Below are 18197 nucleotides of genomic sequence, written 5' to 3'. Positions count from 1 at the left end.
CGAGCCAGCCTCCTGTAGTCTTAACTAATGGTCTCTCCCAAGACCTACGACAACGCTCATCAGCATCAACCGACGATGGCCGCCCCCTCACCGCTTCGGCGAGCGACCCAGGCTGTGTGGGAGCCGGAGGGCCCCTGCCAGGGGGTCTGAGGGTGGCCACATCGCTGATGGTCCTCGCGCCCGACGCTTGCCGCCAGACTTCTTCGACCACCATCTTAAAGCCAACGGCCACCTTTGAAGCGCCCAGCACCTGGGATGTCACGGGTAGACAGGCACCAGCCCCGCTCGGCACAGAAGTGCCGAACTCCACACCGCGGACCATCAATTCTCCTGAGGTGGAGATTCCCCGCAACCGGCAGAAGAGCCTGCTCCCCCGGACCACCACGGCCCAGGTCCACCTGGCCCAGGAAGCCCAACCGGGCTCACTTGGCACGGGCGGCGCCACTGTTTCACGGAGCCTAACTACATCAAAGGGTGATGAAGAGCCTGTCCTACACTTGTCCCCTTGCAGGTCTACCCCGCCTCTGAGGGCAACGACCACTGTGCCCCCTGCAGACCCAACTGGCTCTCCGGTAAATGGGGCCTATGACGCCACGTCAGCTCACTCCTACACTGACCCTTTACTTGGGAGTGCCTTTCATGAGGAGAGTCTGGACTTAGACTCTGACATCTCCAATGGCACACTGGACAACTCCGGCTCCAAACTTCCCATCAACCATCATGCAAAAAAATCAACACATAGAAATAAAAGCAAACTGTCACATAAGCCCATGGCGGCTGTAGCCACATCCGCCAAAACGCTTTCGACAAAGAAACATCAAAACCCAGCGTCTGGCTCTTACAAAATTAACAATCAGCATAAAAGGGGCGTTTCACAGCAGACACAAAGGAAAAAGGGCCACGCAAAACTCGCTCTATCCACCCCGCGTCTGTCTAACGTTCTAATGAATTTTTTCAAAACACAAGGGAAAAGAAAACCGTCCATTGACTCTGAACTATCAGACGCGGAACTCCTGGAAGCTTTTGACGAGACCTCTCCACTGCTCAAACCCATGAAAAGCCCAGCTCCTACCGTGCCTTATTTATACTCAGCCGAGCAAATTTTGCCTCTAAGCCCTCAACTTCTTGGTCCCGCATTGGACGCACAGACCGATTTTCATCCGGGCTCTGACGGCCCGTCTGCTGACACTTTGGTCGGACCTTCAGACCTGCCGACGAGGTCTCAACTACCACCCTCCCCGGGGCGGTTGGCGTCCGCGAATGCAGATCCAATAAATACCACCAGATCGTCACTTAAGGGCTTTACGGACATCCTAGAGCTATTACAACCAATAGCAGGGTCACATAGAGAAGTGCTTCCCCACCTGCAGGCAAAGCCCGTCTTAATTCCTGCCTCGCCCAAGTCCAGTCATCCAGTCCCTGCATTCCAATCCTCTTGCCGGGACGACCCCATTTTCAAACCAAGACTACCAGCTTCAAGACCATCGTCTACGCAGGACGTTGGATCCACCAATTCCACTCGTAGACACTCTCTGGCGAACCCCATATCTCAGGGAACTAGAGACACACCACTGAGGACGGGAAGAAGATGGGACCTTCCTCCATCACCCCATAAAGAGTCCCCTAACAATAGAAAGGATCTGACCACAATCATGTCAGCCATAACCATCGCCATGGCCCCATTCTGTAAGCTGTATGAAACGCTAAGTGACGTCTCAAAAGACAACACGGCCATTTTGGCGAATATTCAGTCTAAACTTACCTTCTTAGAAGGGTACATAACAGCTATCGATCTGAAGTATGACCTAACGCACTCAACAAGTCAGGAGGCAGGCTCTGGGTCGCCCATGACCACAGCTCCCTCCTGTCTGAAAAAAGGTTTCGCTCCAAATATACGATCACATAAATCAACCCAGACCTTTCCTCTGATAAATCCCAACGAATCGGTCACAATATTTGTGAACAAGCGACAATCATCGTCAAGCTCAAATACGACCATAACTAAGAAAGTGCTAAAATTAGCCACGTTGGATCACCCACTTGGCCTAGCCCACCAACGGACCCAACGAAAGGATGAGTTGGGAGTGCTGTCGCTCAACCGTCCTTCAGACGTGGGACCCTCTGTTTGCGGTCTTACTAGAGCGACCTGCGTAACGGACCTACCCAAGGCCCTGGTCCTAACAGACGACCCCTCAGACTCAAGTCTTATACTGATGGAATCTTCCGACGACGCTCAAGCAGTGCCTGAGGTGGCCATCTCCAAAGGCATTCCACAATCATCGCCGCTTACCGCAACCCTTAAGCATTCAGAGGGCCCCCACCTTCAACCAGTGACGACTCAGAGTCCCATTAAGCCCATTCAGGGCGTTGACAACATAGACCTTCCAAGACACTCGACGGTCACACAAAGAAGTCCAAGTTCAAGAACTAGATCAGCGAGATCGCCTGTGTCAGGCACCTGCCCATCCCGACAGCAACCACCAAAACAAGCTGATAATACGAGGGCTAACTCCACCCGCATCTTCAAGCTAGAACAAATTTCTAGCAAAGACAAATACATCATTCTGAACAGAAGAACTGTATTAAGGATAATATCGTCTTTACCTTCCCTAAAGACTCTAAACTCGGCTGACTTTAAGTGGATTGAGCCTTACCATAGAGACAACAAGGCTAAAGCCTATCTCCACATTTACTCCTCCGCAATACAAGATATCTGCCGCCAAGCCGGGGAAGACTTAAAAGCCCAAGGCCTGTGGCTCTCGGAACTACCAACTAGGGATCCCAAGCTCTTCAATAGAGAAATACACCATAACAAAGGAAGGTCAGGCGCCGTTACTCCATCTAATCGACACGACAACCGTAGAACTGAACTGAAATCTCACTTCATACTCTCACCCGGGACATCGAAAACGTGCCTAGACTCATCAGTCCGCTCAACACGACCAGTCTGTGAACATCCCGAGCTAAACTGGTCACCACAGAAAAGTCAAGCTATTAGAAAACAAGACTCTGTTAAAACGCGTCCGTCCTATTCTCAAGCCCTCAGACCACGCCGGGAGAACAGAAAGCTTAGCTGGAGAGACCAGTCCCCGCGAAGAGTCCGGCTCAATTACAGCCCCCGAGCCCAACGCAAACCATCTTCGTCGACGGCTAGTGCAAACTCGACAACTGCACCTGGCCCATGGGAACGGATAAAAGAGGCCCTATCATTAAAGCGCTCCAGATAGCCATCATCAAAAGAACCCGATAATCAACTCTACCAAAAGCCCTTATCTTTGGCCTCCTGGAACACCAGAGGGCACTCCCATCTAACTGATCATAACGCTGTAGACCTGGGTCAATTTGACATATTTTGCCTCCAAGAAACATGGCTCCAGGATAAACCATCTATGGATGGTTACGACATTGTGATTTCGCCAGCCGTTAAAGGCCGACTAGGCCGCCCATCAGCAGGCCTTCTGATTGGGATTCGGTCAGATCAAAACCTGAAACTCATTAAAACAACGGCAAGATCCTATGAGGTGCTGGCGGTCTTAATTGAATGGAACCCGGCACACGATTCCTCGACATCACAAGCAAAGCTGCCCTCATCCTTACAGCTTGCTCTGCTCACTACCTACTGGAACCCACAAAGGTCTTCGACATCGCTTTTCTGTCAAGCTATTGCTGAGGCAATTGATGAGATTCTTAATGAATGGAACACCCCCTATTTACTTATTTGCGGGGATCTTAATGCGAAATGCAGTCTACCACAAAACATTCCCCGAAACTCGACCACTGTTACAGCAGCAGAGCTCAGGGGCCAAGCCTGGATGACCCTGATGACATCAAGAAACCTGCATAACACCGCCTGGATCTTAAAAGACCAACCGCAGCTACCGACTTGGGAGAGAAATCGTTCTTCAGCCACTTTAGATTACATCTTTGCCTCCCAAGCACTGTGTGCAATTATTCAAGATTTTCGTGTAGTCAAAACCCCACCAAGCGACCATAATATGCTAACAGTATCCTGGCCTTCTACTGGCCGCATTGCACAGAGCTACTTGGCACAGGTCGAAACGAATCCCCAACTAACGCGCCTCCGCTTGACATCGTCTAGCATCAGAATGATCACGCAACAGTTGGTCTCAGACATCACGTCAGTAACAGATTGCGCTTCTTCACCAAGGCCAAACTACCTACCTATGCTTCTCAAGCACATGCATCAGGTGAAACAACGGCCGGTGTCCGCTATAACTCATACCCATCTCTACGATAAACAAATAGCATTGAGAAAAAAAGCACTGAGATTACTCAGAAGACGCGCCAAGGCGGACAACACCATTGCTGCATGGGCCCGATGGAAAGACGAAAATACAATCTATAAATCATGGATAAGAGCGCGCCGAGCGGCACTCTACCAGCATGACGCTGAATCCATGACGAGAGTTTTAATGTCGAAAAAAACTGCAGACTTCTGGTCCCTGGTAAACGCCTCTCATGGTAGTACAACTTCAACCATGATCAACGCTGTCCCGGAACAAGTCTGGGTCACATTTTTCACCAATCTTTTTGCCAGCCCGCCCTCTGCCATCAATACGTCTTTTGATACTACGGCCGCCCCTTGGATTGACCTGTCAATTCCAGCAGACATAAGTGCGGCCATCCTAAAATTAAAATCGTCACGAGCCCCGGGCCCAGACGGATTGACGAACATAGACCTAAAGAAACACCACCTAGAATGGTCTAGCTTCATCAGTATTCTGTTTGACCACTGCCGATTCATTAGAAAGATTCCAGCATCTTGGTCTAAAGCAATCGTCATCCCAATTTTTAAGCAAGGAAGCAGGGAAGCGCCTGAAAATTATCGTCCTATCGCTCTACTGGACATAATAGGCAAACTTTTTGCGTCTCTCCTCTTGATCCATTTCAACCGATGGGCGAAATTGGCCCCCTGCAGTGAACCGTTCCAACTAGGCTTTAAGAAAAACGGCGGTACAGCACTAAACATCCTCATACTCACCATTCTGAAAGCCAAAATAAAACAAGGGTCCCCCACAGTCTACGTGGCGTTCATTGACCTCTCTCAGGCATTCGACAAAGTGGAGAGATGCAAACTGTGGAGAAAGTTGGAAAACTGGAACTGCCCAAAAGATGTGCTACTACCAATAATAGCCCTTCATACCAACAATATACTCAGCGTCCGGTTGAACAGACAGGGAGCACTGTCTAAAGAAATCCCCGCTCATAGAGGAGTCAAACAAGGCTGTCCACTAGCCCCGGCCTTGTTCGTGGCTTTCCTGGGGGACTTCAAAGACTCGGAAGCCCAGGTCCGAAGCTTCCCGCCAAAGTTTGGCAAAAGTTCACTTTCACGCCTTCTATACGCGGACGATATGATTCTGTTCGACCAGACCCCGATCGGCCTCCAGCGGCAGTTGGATAATTTAGAAACCTACATGACCACCAATAATCTCCAGATCAATCAGTCGAAAACGAAAATTATGATCCTCTCCAGATCGGGCCGCTCCAAGAAAAAAATACGACCCTGGTCAATCTGTAAAACCAACATTGAAGTGGTCTCGCACTTCAAATACCTAGGAGTGACTTTCGACGGCTCCTCGCAGGAACTCACAATGCAACAGCGTCTGTGGTCTAAAACCAAACAACTTACATCACAACTAAGAGCGATCGACAGAAAATATGGCAAATTCTCGCTAGTACCGGCCATTAATTTTTATAAAGGTAAAATGGTACCGACCCTGACCTACGGCATGGACGCTATGTTCACTGTTCCTCCCACACTGTGGCGATCTTTGGAAGCCTACATTTGGAAATCACTCCTAGGCCTACCTACCGCCATTCCAATCGAAGCTATTAGACGGGACCTGGGTCTGGTATCACTAAGCGCCACCGTCAGTGGGTCCTCATTGGCCCTCTTTAGGAAGACTCTTATTAAGGACGACCTGCCTATCGCTAACATCATCGCCCAAGAACTTGAGTCATCGAACTGCAAGGCCGTCAAAAAATGGACCCTCCTTCAAAAAACCAAACTGGAAGATTTGCACTGTACTTTAGACGACCTGATCTTAAACCCGCAAAGAGTCAGTGAAAAATTGAAGCTACAAGATTGGATCAACACTTCTGACAAAGCGGCGGCAACTAAGCTTCTCAATCATCTCCCTCCGACTTTTAATAAACTGAAACTTCCAATGGCATACTGTTTGAGATTCCCGGACAAAAAGCTGCGCACTATATTTCTAAGAGCGCGCTTAAACCTGCTTCATACGCGGGAAATCTTAGCAATGAGAAGGTTGGCGTCCGAGACTACATGCAGACTGTGCAAACTTCCGGACTCTATTGAGACCGTGCGCCACCTGCTCCTAAACTGCTCTGCTTTAACTCAAATTCGCACAGCGTTCCTATCTCCCTTATGGCTTGACTCGGTACTGATTGATGAGCAAACATGGTGGTACCGCTTGATATCTGGCGAAAAACCTCGCTGGGCTGTTGCGACAGCCAAAATATCGGAGGCTGCCTTCAACAAAATCAACGCGGCAACCTAGGCCGTTGAGACTAACACTGTACACGACACGCTCCGATCTCTTTGTCATTCTTGTAAAAATCTTTCTCTTTGATTATATACAAGTAAATAAATAAAAAAAAATAAAAATCAACTTCTCCTCTACACAAAATAAAGGAATGTCCAATCAAGTGTCTATAAAAATACATACATTTTAATCAGATACACCATGTACAATACCAAGTAACTAGAAAACACTGTAAAACCCCACCCCTGTGGAAGAAACACAGCATATGCACAGATAGAATAGGTGCAGCACTCTGGATGATGAGACAAGGGGAGAAAGGCAACAGAAAGATCACCATGTTTAAACATGATGTTTCTTGAGGTTGCTAAGGGATTAAATTGACCTAACCAGTCCCTAGGGCCTGAAGATCTAATTTGCCCAAAGTCAGTCTTGTAGTCCGCAAGCCGAGGCAACAACGCGCTTCTGCTGGTGTGGTGTGGCAGCGATCAGAGTCCAACAGCGAATGGAAATTCGGCGGCGAGCATGCTCAAATCGCGGCTTAGAGCGTGCCGTTGTCGACAACAGGGATCATCACTGTTCAGGTATATAGGTGTTGTGTGTCCCACTCCAGGGTCTCCAGGGCCAATATCAGTCCTGTTCTCATGCTCCCAAACACAGGGGTGGCTGGCACATACCTTCAGGGGACCCACACAACTATGAGGTCCTAGGCATCAGGGTGGCTGACACAGAGGCAGGCTTACAGCCCAGCGGCATAGTTCACCCCCAATGGTCCCTGGGCATGGTTAGGGGACTGAGCTGGTCTCTGCCTTGTAATACTTGCCTTCCCCTCAGAGCTGGAGGACTTTAGAAAGGACTGCTCTCTCAGCATGGCCTAGTGAAATCATCTCAGCTGATGATTCAAAGGTGGTTCAAGATGATTGAAAGAAGTGTTGGGACACTCCTTCTTTTATAGGCAAAAGTTACCAGGGGATTTGACCAAAGCAGCCTGCTTTAGGGGTTCAATCCCTGCCCTTGAAATGAGTGGACTTTCCCTTCTGATATCACACCCAAAGTGTTTTCCTCCAGAGGAAGTGGACAGGACAGAAAAGAGAAAGAGTGGAAGAGAAACTCAAAATGGTGAAAGTTTCCTTCCCTTGAGCAGAGTTCCCATGCCTACTCTAACTCTGCCACCTTCCCTTCCAAGAACAGAGGCCTTTAGAAATGTAGCACCCCGATGTGAGGCAGGCTCTCTGTGAATGGGTGTGCCTCTTGGCTTCCATTTCCAGGCCAGAGCCCTGTGGACTGGCAATCCCTGGGAGAAGGGTTTTAACTGCCCTTACAAAGGAACAGAGAGAGGCACCCCACCAGGCTACATTCCTGCTAGTAGGGCAGCGTCCAGACTGTCTAGGGGAATTCACATAACCCTTCCAATGCTGAACTGGGCCCACAGGGCTGACACATGTGCAATATCAATTTCATCTAGCTGGGATAATTCTGAGCGATGCTAGCCACCAAATTTGAGTGTGGCTTTTATTTACAGTTTAGTGTGCCAACAGGATAGGGTCTCCGGAGATATGCAGTTTTTGGAACAGGGGTGCATATTTAAAATGCAGCCTCAGCACTGCAGAGACTTGGATGTTACTGCAACTGTCAGGAGGGCACTTGTGAGCTCTGAACATGTTCAGTGCCGCTGGTAGAGCAGGTTCTGCAAATCAGGATATGCCTCTTGCATGGAGTTTATGAAAGGGGAACATGAATACGTATTTCCCTTCCAGGGATGGAATTGCTTGGATGATTTTATTATTTAATACAAACCAAAAAAGCCAGGACTTTCACACCCATGTCAAATGGCAATTCCTCACAAAAACGTCATCATAATGAGGCTAATACCATAAGCCCTGATATGAGTAACCACTTATTTTTCTGGTCCCTTCTAGTGGCCTATTCTGAAGATCACAAGTCCTGAGGTTTCACAAGCCATTGTAGCAGTTAAGTAGCCAGTGCAGAGAAATGCACAAAGATTTGTATTTTTTAGAGAATATCCGTGTGTCCTGCAAGTGGCATGAGGAGTGAGGTGTGGGCTTGCATTCACAGGCTTTTGGCCTCTCTGCTTCCTGGAGATCATCCTGGAATAAGAAATATTGGACTGCCATAAACCTCCACTTGGGACCCACAGGAATGGTGTCTCCAGAGATGCTACATTTTGCACGACTGCCTTAATTAGTCACATTGACTAAACCACTTCAGTAATAATGTTTACCAAACTGTATCCTTTTTGCAAATGAAATGAAGGTGTGATCTCACTATTGATATACGTGATGCGACACTCACATGCGGTTGTAACTGGTGTGTAGCCACACTCCCAATCTGCATATTTGGCTGACCCCTGACCCATCTGGATTAAGATCAGTCAAGGATCTGGTTCCATCCCACCACAGGTGTTACAAAGCAATGCAGGTTGGGATATTGTTTAATTATGTGGTTTATTTTTTTGCATATCTAGTTTCACTGTTAGAGATGACCCATCCACCGTGCACTTCCCACACCAGTCAGCAACGTATGTCTTATAAGGCCAACTTCCAAACTCTGCACGTAACCCTACGTTAATGTTAATAATGGACTGCTTGAAGATTTATGGCCCCTTAGCAAATGAAAGTGCTTTGAGTGGTTATTTTCCCAGTTTTGTTTTTGTTTTTACCAAGGCCTTTAAACTAGAACCATGCCTTGGGCCATGTGGGAAGACACAAAAGACTTAATGATGCAGGTGCACGCCAATATTCCTGAAATAAAAGCTTCTTTTTTATAGTAAGTTTGGGGACAAGGAATAAAATGTGAAACTAAAAAAAAAAAGGTTGGAATATATTTTTCTAATATTTGCTTTTAACCGAAGATTACTTGTTCTCCTCTCGTTAAGGCATTGCTTTCAATGAAAAAGGCTAATAAATTCTGAAAGAAATATGTCAAGGCGTTGCAAGGGGAACATGACATTTAGTGCAGTGTATAACAGTTCATAAAAATCCTTGCTCATATGGTCAGAGTTGTACAGCGTTTGGACCAGAAGTAGTTAACTTCAGCAGCCGAGTTTTATTAGCTACTAAAATTAAAAGAGAGGACTGCTGTTTCACAGCGAGATAATTAAGTAGCGTTTTCTTTTTTTTGTTTTCTTTTTTTTAATACTATAAAATGCTATTTCCTGTTTTGGAGGCCCTGATGAGGAGTTTTGTGTAGCACTCTGGGTAGGGGTCTGCTACTGAGCCCCTAAGGCAAATCCAGAAACACTGGGGATTTATTTACCGAAGAGTTTAATGGGATTGAATGCAGGAGATGGAGGGGGTGGGGGAAGGGGAGCTAGATAGGACTAAAAGCTACACCAAGCATACAACGATGCAGATGATAAATCAGGGGTCCATTTTTCACATCATTTTATCTAATCCATTACATCTCATTGCAAACTGGGTTCGATTGAAACAGAAGCGGCTCCATTGATTCCTGCTGCTCAAAATGTTACTAACTATGTGAAAAGGCAGGAGGCACTCTCTAATGATGGCTAGTACTGAGATGACATGTTAAATGCCTTATTGTTCTAGAGAGTGCCCAAGAGATCAGTGAAATGCCCTATGCATGCATAGTACAGAAGAGATGAGCGCAGCAAATTGTTGTTGGAGAGTACCTAGGAGACCAGTGCAATGCACTGATATGATAAGATATTTATAACAGGCTTAATACCCAGAGGTCTCTAAGCGCGGACCCGCGGGTCGAACCTGTGTTGTTTCGTCTTGTCTTGCTTTCACGTTGACCCTGAGCTAGCCTCACTGTTGATGGAGAATACCACAGAGATCAGTGAAATTCCCTGTGAATGAAGAGTACCAAAGATAAAAGTGCAATGCCGTATTGATGGAGAGTACAGAAGACACAAGTGCAATGCACTGTGAATGGAGAGTACCATAGAGTCGAGTGAAATGCATTGTTGATGGAGAGTACTAAATAGACAAGTGCAATGCCCTATTGATGGAGATTACAGAAGAGGCAGGTGCAATGCGCTGTTGATGGAGGGTACCGAAGAGATGAGTGCAATGCACTGTTGAGGAGTACATGAAGAGATGACTGAAATACCCTGTGGATGGATGGATCAAAGAGACGGGTGCAGTGCAGTGTTGATGGAGAGTACTGAAGAAATTAGTGCAATTCACTGTTGATGGAGAGTACCAAAGAGAAGATTGCAATGCATTGTTGATGGAGAGTACTGAAGAGATGAGTGCAATGCCCTATTGATTGAGAGTACAGAAGAAACAAGTGCAATGCACTGTGAATGGAGAGTACCAAAGAGACGAGTGAAATGCATTGTTGATGGAGAGTACCAAAGAGACAAGTGTAAAACCCTATTGATGGAGAGTACAGATGAGACACGTTTCAATGCTCTGTTGATGGAGGGTACCGAAGAGATGAGTGCAATGCACTGTTGATGAGTACATAAAGAGATCAGTGAGATACTCTGTGGATGGAGAGTTCCGAAGAGACGGGTGCAATGCAATGTTGATGGAGATTACTGTAGAGATGAGTGCACTTCACTGTTGATGGAGAGTACCAAAGAGACAAGTGCAATGCATTGTTGATAGAGAGTACTGGAGAGATTAGTGCAATGCCATATTGATGGAGAGTACGGAAGAGACAAGTGCAAAGCACTGTGAATGGAGAGTACTGAAGAGACGAGTGAAATGCATTGTTGATGGAGAATACGAAAGAGACAAGTGCAATGCCCTATTGATGGAGAGTACTGAAGAGATGAGTGCAATTCACTGTTGATGGAGAGTATCAAAAATCAGTTTGCAATGCACTGTTGATGGAAAGTACCAAAGAGACAAGTGCAATGCATTGATGATGGAGAGTACAGAAGAGATGAGTGCAGTGCCCTATTGATGGAGAGTACAGAAGATACAAGTGCAATGCACTGTGAATGGAGAGTACTGAAGAGAGGAGTGAAATGCATTGTTGATGGAGAGTACCAAAGAGAAAACTGCAATCCCCCATTGATGGAGAGAACAGAAGAGGCAAGTGCAATGCACGTTGACGGAGGGTACCGAAGAGATGAGTGCAATGCACTTTTGAAGAGTTCATGAAGAGATCAGTGAAATACCTTGTGGATAGAGAGTACCGAAGAGACGGGTGCAATGCAATGTCGATGGAGAGTACTGAAGAGATGAGTGCAATTCACTGTTGATGGAGAGTACCAAAGAGAAGAGTACCAAAGAGAAGAGTGCAATGCATTGTTGATGGAGACTACTGAAGAGATGAATGCAATGCCCTATTGATGGAGAGTACAGAAGAGACTAGTGAAATGCATTGTTGATGGAGACTACTGAACAGACATGTGCAATGACCTATTGAAGGACAGCACCAAAGAGACAAGTGCAATGCATTGTTGATGGAGTGTGCCGAAGAGTTCAATACACTGTTGATGGAGAGTGCCAAAGGGATCAGTGAAATGACCTGTGGATGGAGAGTACCGAAGAGATGAGTGCAAGGTACTGTTGATGGAGAGTACCAAAGAGACGGGTGAAATACATCTTTGATGGAGAGTACCATAGAGACAAGTGCAATGCCTTGTTGATGGAGAGTACAGAAGAGAAGAGTGCAATGCACTGCTGATGGAGGTGCCAAAGTAATGTGTGAAATCCACCCCAGGGCAGGAGCCCCAACGGTCCATCCACAGCTGCAGGAGCAGCTACTTCAGCAAAGTAGCATCTGGCTGCAGGGGCAGCTCCAGAAGTGATCTGCCGTGACCAGTGTAACTCATCTAGCATCTGCTGCGGTGAGAATCGACTTCTGAGAGAGTCAGTTGCCCTGTTCCTACCGTCTGGGCTCATATTGAGTAAACCAGCATCCTCCCCCCACATGGAGCCCAGACTCCATGGTGCTGCACTGTAAAATGGCTGCTGCCCAACAAGCTTTATTTTTGTTTGCTCCGGTTGCTTAGCAACCCAATCCGAGCATCCATTAAACCAATCGAGTGAGACTGGAGGTGGAAGTTGGCCCCACACGATTAAGGCCCATAGATCAAGGCCACCCAGTGCTTAAAGTGGGCCAGGGCCTGCCGGGGCCGGGCCCCGGCAGTCTCCAAAAAGTGAGACTGAGCCGGGGGCCTGTCGGGGCCCCCGTCCTACAGCAACATTGGCAGGAATCACGGGATGCATTATCCCGTCGCGGCCGGAGCCGCGATGGGAGATGCGCCTGCAATGAAGTCAGGCAAGCTGACAGAAGTGGCAGCCAGCCACAGCGACGCTGTGATGGCTGCCACTTCCGTCAGTCATAGTAACTGCATCTGGTGACCCCCTCGCGCGAGAGGTCCCCAGAGGCAGTTACTGTCCCTTTGTTTCCCCAGGTCGCCGAGGCGTCTTTAACCCTCAGCGAACCTGGGGATTCCTCGACATATTTCGAGGTTTATAAAAGATGGCTTTCAAAGTACACATTTCAAGCCATCTTTTATAAAGCTTTGCCGACGGACAATTTTGTACTTTCAAAGCCATCTTTTATAAACCCGAAATGTTTAAAAAAGATGGCCTGAAAACTAGTCAAACCGTAGGGTATTCACACAAATATATATAAATGTTATATATTTGTGTGCTTACCTTACTATGGTTTGTGTACTTTGCAAGCCATCTTTTATAAACGCAGAAATATGTTACATATTTCTATGTTTAGAAAAGATGGCTTGCATAGTACACAAACCATAGTAAGGTACGCACACAAATATATAACATTTATATATATTTGTGTGAATGCCCTACGATTTGCTTACTTTTTAGGCCACGCCCCTCCCAAAAGCCACGCCCCCAAATGAGGGCCCCCCCTCGATTTCTTACCCCACTTAAAGCCCTGAGGCCACCCTTTCTGTGCCTCACACCAGGCCCATCCACCCCAGGGCAGGAGCCCCAACGCTCCATCCACAGCTGCAGGAGCAGCTACTTCAGCAAAGGAGCATATGGCTGCAGGGGCAGCTCTATGAGTGATATGCCACGACCAGTGTAATTCATCTAGCATCTGCTGCGGTGAGAACCGACTTCTGAGAGAGTCTGTTGCCCGTGCCTTCCCTTCGGGCTCATTGTGAGTAAACCAGAACCCTCACCCAACATGGAGCCCAGACTCGGTGGCGCTGCGCTGTAAAATGGCCGCCGCCCGACCAGCTTTATTTTTGTTTGCTCCGATTGCTTAGCAACCCAATCCGACCGTCCATTAAACCAATCGAGTGGGACCGGAGGCGGAAGCCGCCCCCACATGAATAAGGCCCATAGATCAAGGCCACCCTGTCCAGGCCTGTCGGTGCCGGGAGGTGCCCTGGGACAGCCAGGACCCACAGCCAGTTTTGGGTAAGAGGCACAAAGCATTCCTGCCTTGCCACCTATTGTTAAGCATTGTACACTGGCTCACTACCACCATTGTGTCTCACATCACACACTCTCCTCGCTGCAACATGAAGTCGCTTTACTGCCTTAACTTCACAAATACTGCTGCGGCCAGAGAATTTTCCAACCCTTCTCCCACACTCGTCCATACCTGCAACCTATTATATATTACCATCCGATCCAGCACGACCAGATCTAGCCCCCCGCACAGCTGTGCGCCACCCCAACTGACACACCTGACCCTAGCGCCACTGGCCTGTGTACGGCAGTGTGCTATTCCAAGTGTGCTGCTCAACCTAAACTTCCATATTCAACAGACCTGCGCCCTTCAGAAAGATCTACAGCAACACAAGCATTATGCCTCTGAACTATTATCATCACCGTTCATACTGCATCATGCCATTGCACCTGAACGGACTTGCACTAATGTGCGGCTAACTCGTATCGGCCTATCGTAGCACTGCACGCCACGGCGAGCCCGCATTTGCCTACTGCATTGTTATACTATATAGTGAAGTCTGTATCCTCCTATCCTGCATTGCCACACCAATTGGTGAACGCCGCATTTGCCCACTGCTCTGCTGTTGTTTATCGTAAGCCTTGCACTTGCCTAAATGCATCGCTGTACTATATGATGATCCCGCACGTACCTAGAGCATTACTGTACCGAATTGGTGTGCCTTACACTTGCCTACTGCATTGCTGTATGCCATGATAAGCTTCGTATTTGCCAACTGCTTAGCCGCAATCTACAGTGAGCCACTCATTTGCCTATTACCTACTGCATTACTGTATTCTGTGTCAAGCCCCTTGTTTGCCAATTGTTTCGCTGTAATCTACAGTGAGCCCTGCATTCGCCAATTTTCCCCGCTGTACTGTATGGTGAACGCCTCATCTACCTATTGTATTGTGGTTCTCTATGAAAAGCTTTCTTCTGCCTATTACACTGCTGTACTACACTCTGAACCCACATTTGCCTACTGTATCACTGCACCGCCTGGTGAGCCTCCCACCTGGCTACTGTACCCCTCCTGACTTGTCCTGTCAACATCTCACAGTGGTACTCTATTTCAAAGCAGTACTGCAGTACTATCTGCCCGGCCAATCTACCCGTTAGACCATAGTGCGCAGCAGCACAGGTACCTTACTCTATCATGCTGAGTGGAATGCCCCCTCCTCCGACGCCCACCGATCACAATATGCAGGCTGGTGGCCGACTACTAGCCACCTTATTGCTCAGCCTAGCTCAGGCCAGCCATCACCCCTCGTTGACGGATTACTCAACCCTAGAGCTCCCAAAAGCCACATCTAATATGACCCATCCGCTAACATCAGGGATTAAACCCTCCAAATTCCTACCTTCCCTTAACATTAACTATAGCTCCCTTGACTCAACCATTAGGCCAACATACTTTTTACCTAAATTAACTTGTTACCAGAATACACAATTCTTTGACCCCCTGAGCGATGAGATTCATCCTCCATCGATACCCACTATGCACCCAAATGGATCCCATATCAAACCCATGCCCACAAGTCAGCCCTGCCTGACTGTTAACAGAAATCTCAGACTCGGCACCAGACTTCAGTCACTACCCAGTACGTACTATGACAATGAAGTACATATCAATTCTGCACTGTCAAATCTCCCTTGTCCAACCATAGACAGAAATTCCAGACTTGGCACTAGACTCCAGATATTGCTGGACACCCATCATAGTAATCTGTTGCCAAATATCACCATAAATCTCACCGGACATAGGAAAGTCTCAACTAAAAATGTAATCAACCATAATAAAGTACCTAACCAAAATAAACAACGCTTCTCCCCAAATAAAGTCTGCACACAGACTATCAACGGGGCGCTAATTAACGCCAGATCGCTAGTTGCTCATGCGACGGACATTGCTGATCTAATCACTGCAGACAATCTAGACTTCCTGGCCATTTCCGAATCCTGGCTGCATGCGGCAGCAGGACCTTCAATCATACTCGCTGTACAAGATAATTACACAATTGTAGGAGCTGACAGAGTTGATGCCAGAGGCAGCAGAATCGCCATCATAGCTCAATCCAACCTAGACCTCAGATTAGCCCTGACCTCCAAACTTTCATCCTGCAAACTACTGACAACCAAAATACCCATTGACAAATACCACACCATTACTATCCAACTAGTATATAGACACCCTGGGCCCATTGGCACCTTCAAGGAAGATCTGATGCTACTTATGACAGAGAATATCAAAGCATCCTCTCGAATATTACTATTAGGTGACTTCAATCTAGGCCTAAATGACCGAATGATCACCAAGCACTAGCAGTCGCCAATACTATTACAGAACAGGGATTCAACCTAAAGATCACCCAACCTACCCACAGCAAAGGTACAACCCTTGACCATAACTGTGACACTAAAATTACTGCCATCACTCCCCAATCTTGGACATATCATTACCTAGTGTAATTGATACTCTCAACAAACACTAAAAAAAAAAAAAAAAACTTGAAAGCACACCCATGTCATACAAGGAACAAACGCAACATCACAGTGGATGCTATACTGCCACTTGTGATACCTACAGTGAATTCCCTAAAGGAAATTAAGGATCCCAACAAACTAGTTGAGATATACAACTCCTCCATGACCAAAGCTCTCAACACCATTGCTGCCCTCAAATTGCGCAAAGGAAAACTAAAAGCTCACTTGAATTCTTGGTTCACTCCAGAATGAAAAATCTTACGTACTGAAAAAAGAAAATGGGAATCTATATGGAAACACCTCCCGTCCGCAGAGAACAAAACCAATCTAATGAACGTATCTGCTAAATACAAGGAAGAAATACTTTGTAATAAACAAGATTCATACAACAACAGAATAAATCAAGCCAGTTCTAGCACCAAAGAGTTATTTGTCACCCTCAAAGAGATGGAGACACCTATTATCCCTACAGATACAGACAAACTTTGGTGCATAAATATTCAGAATGCTCTTACCAACAAAATAGCCACTCTACAAGCCAAAATTAATGAAAAACACCTAAACCTTCAAAACTCAGGTAACCACCACAATAATTTTAAAGCCTACTACCAAACCACCCCACGACTTTACATTTTCAAAAGTCTCTGTCCCAGAGGTACAAAAAATCATTGCTTCCCTTAAACCTTCAAAGTGCCATGGCGATAGTTGTCCAGCGCAATTAATCAAAGATGCTGCTAGAGACTTGGCTCCTTTTATGGCTAAATTAACCAACTCGTCTTTCACATCTGGTATAGTACCTAGTAACCTAAAGGAATTGTGGGTTTTACCCCTCCTTAAAAAATAAACATTGGATCCTACCATCCCTACAAACTATAGGCCAATCATGACAGTCCCTTTTTTACTGAAGATTCTGGACACGGTAGCATACCTACAGATTCAGGAATACCTTGAGACTAACCACTTCTTAAGGACACGACAGTCAGGATTTAGCCTCTACATTGGACCGAAACTGCATTAATTGACCTAAAAGCTAAGTTAGGTGAACTTAAGGACAATGGGAAAATTGTCTTGCTACTCCTCTTGAACCTATCAGCGCTTTCGATTTGGTTGACCATTAAGTATTATGCAATCACCTCGCCTCAGCAGCCCATTTCTCTAAAAAATGCCATTACCTTGACACAATCTTTCCTAAACAATCGGACAATGCGAGTCTTCTCTCCATCAGCAGCAGCTGACCCCATTCCCATTACATGCAGAGGCCCCAAGGCTCCTGTGTATCACCCACTATGTACAACATTTTCACAAAGCCGTTATTCAATGATTTGGACTGTATGGGTGTCCCCTAAACTAACTACGCAGAAGACACCCAGATCCTCCTTCCTCTGACGGGTATTTATGACAGTGATGTACTACTAGTGAACAAAATGTATCTAATCATTCAGGCATGGATAACCACTTACAGCCTATGCCTGGATGATGATAAAACTGAGCTGCTGATCGTGGGATTGTCAACCAACCTGAACAAATTAAATACAAATGAATCATCCTTCAACATCGATGGAAACAAAATCCCAGTGGCCAAAAAGGTAAAAACGTTATGTTTCTATCTATACGCCAGATTAAGTCTGCACAAACAAGTGAATGCTACTGCATCGGCTACTGGCTACATGGGGAAATTGATCAGAGCATGTAAACCCTTGCTTTCCAAGGAGAGTTGCATTACCCTTTCCAGGACACTAATACAAGCTAGATTATTGCAACTGACTTTACTTGCGAGCAAGTAAATATGTGCTCAATAAATTCCAGACT

Source organism: Ambystoma mexicanum, chromosome 8, assembly GCF_040938575.1.
Source record: "Ambystoma mexicanum isolate Mex_15411 chromosome 8, UKY_AmexF1_1, whole genome shotgun sequence".
NCBI classification, from domain to species: domain Eukaryota; kingdom Metazoa; phylum Chordata; class Amphibia; order Caudata; family Ambystomatidae; genus Ambystoma; species Ambystoma mexicanum.
This window is presented reverse-complemented; position numbering follows the sequence as displayed.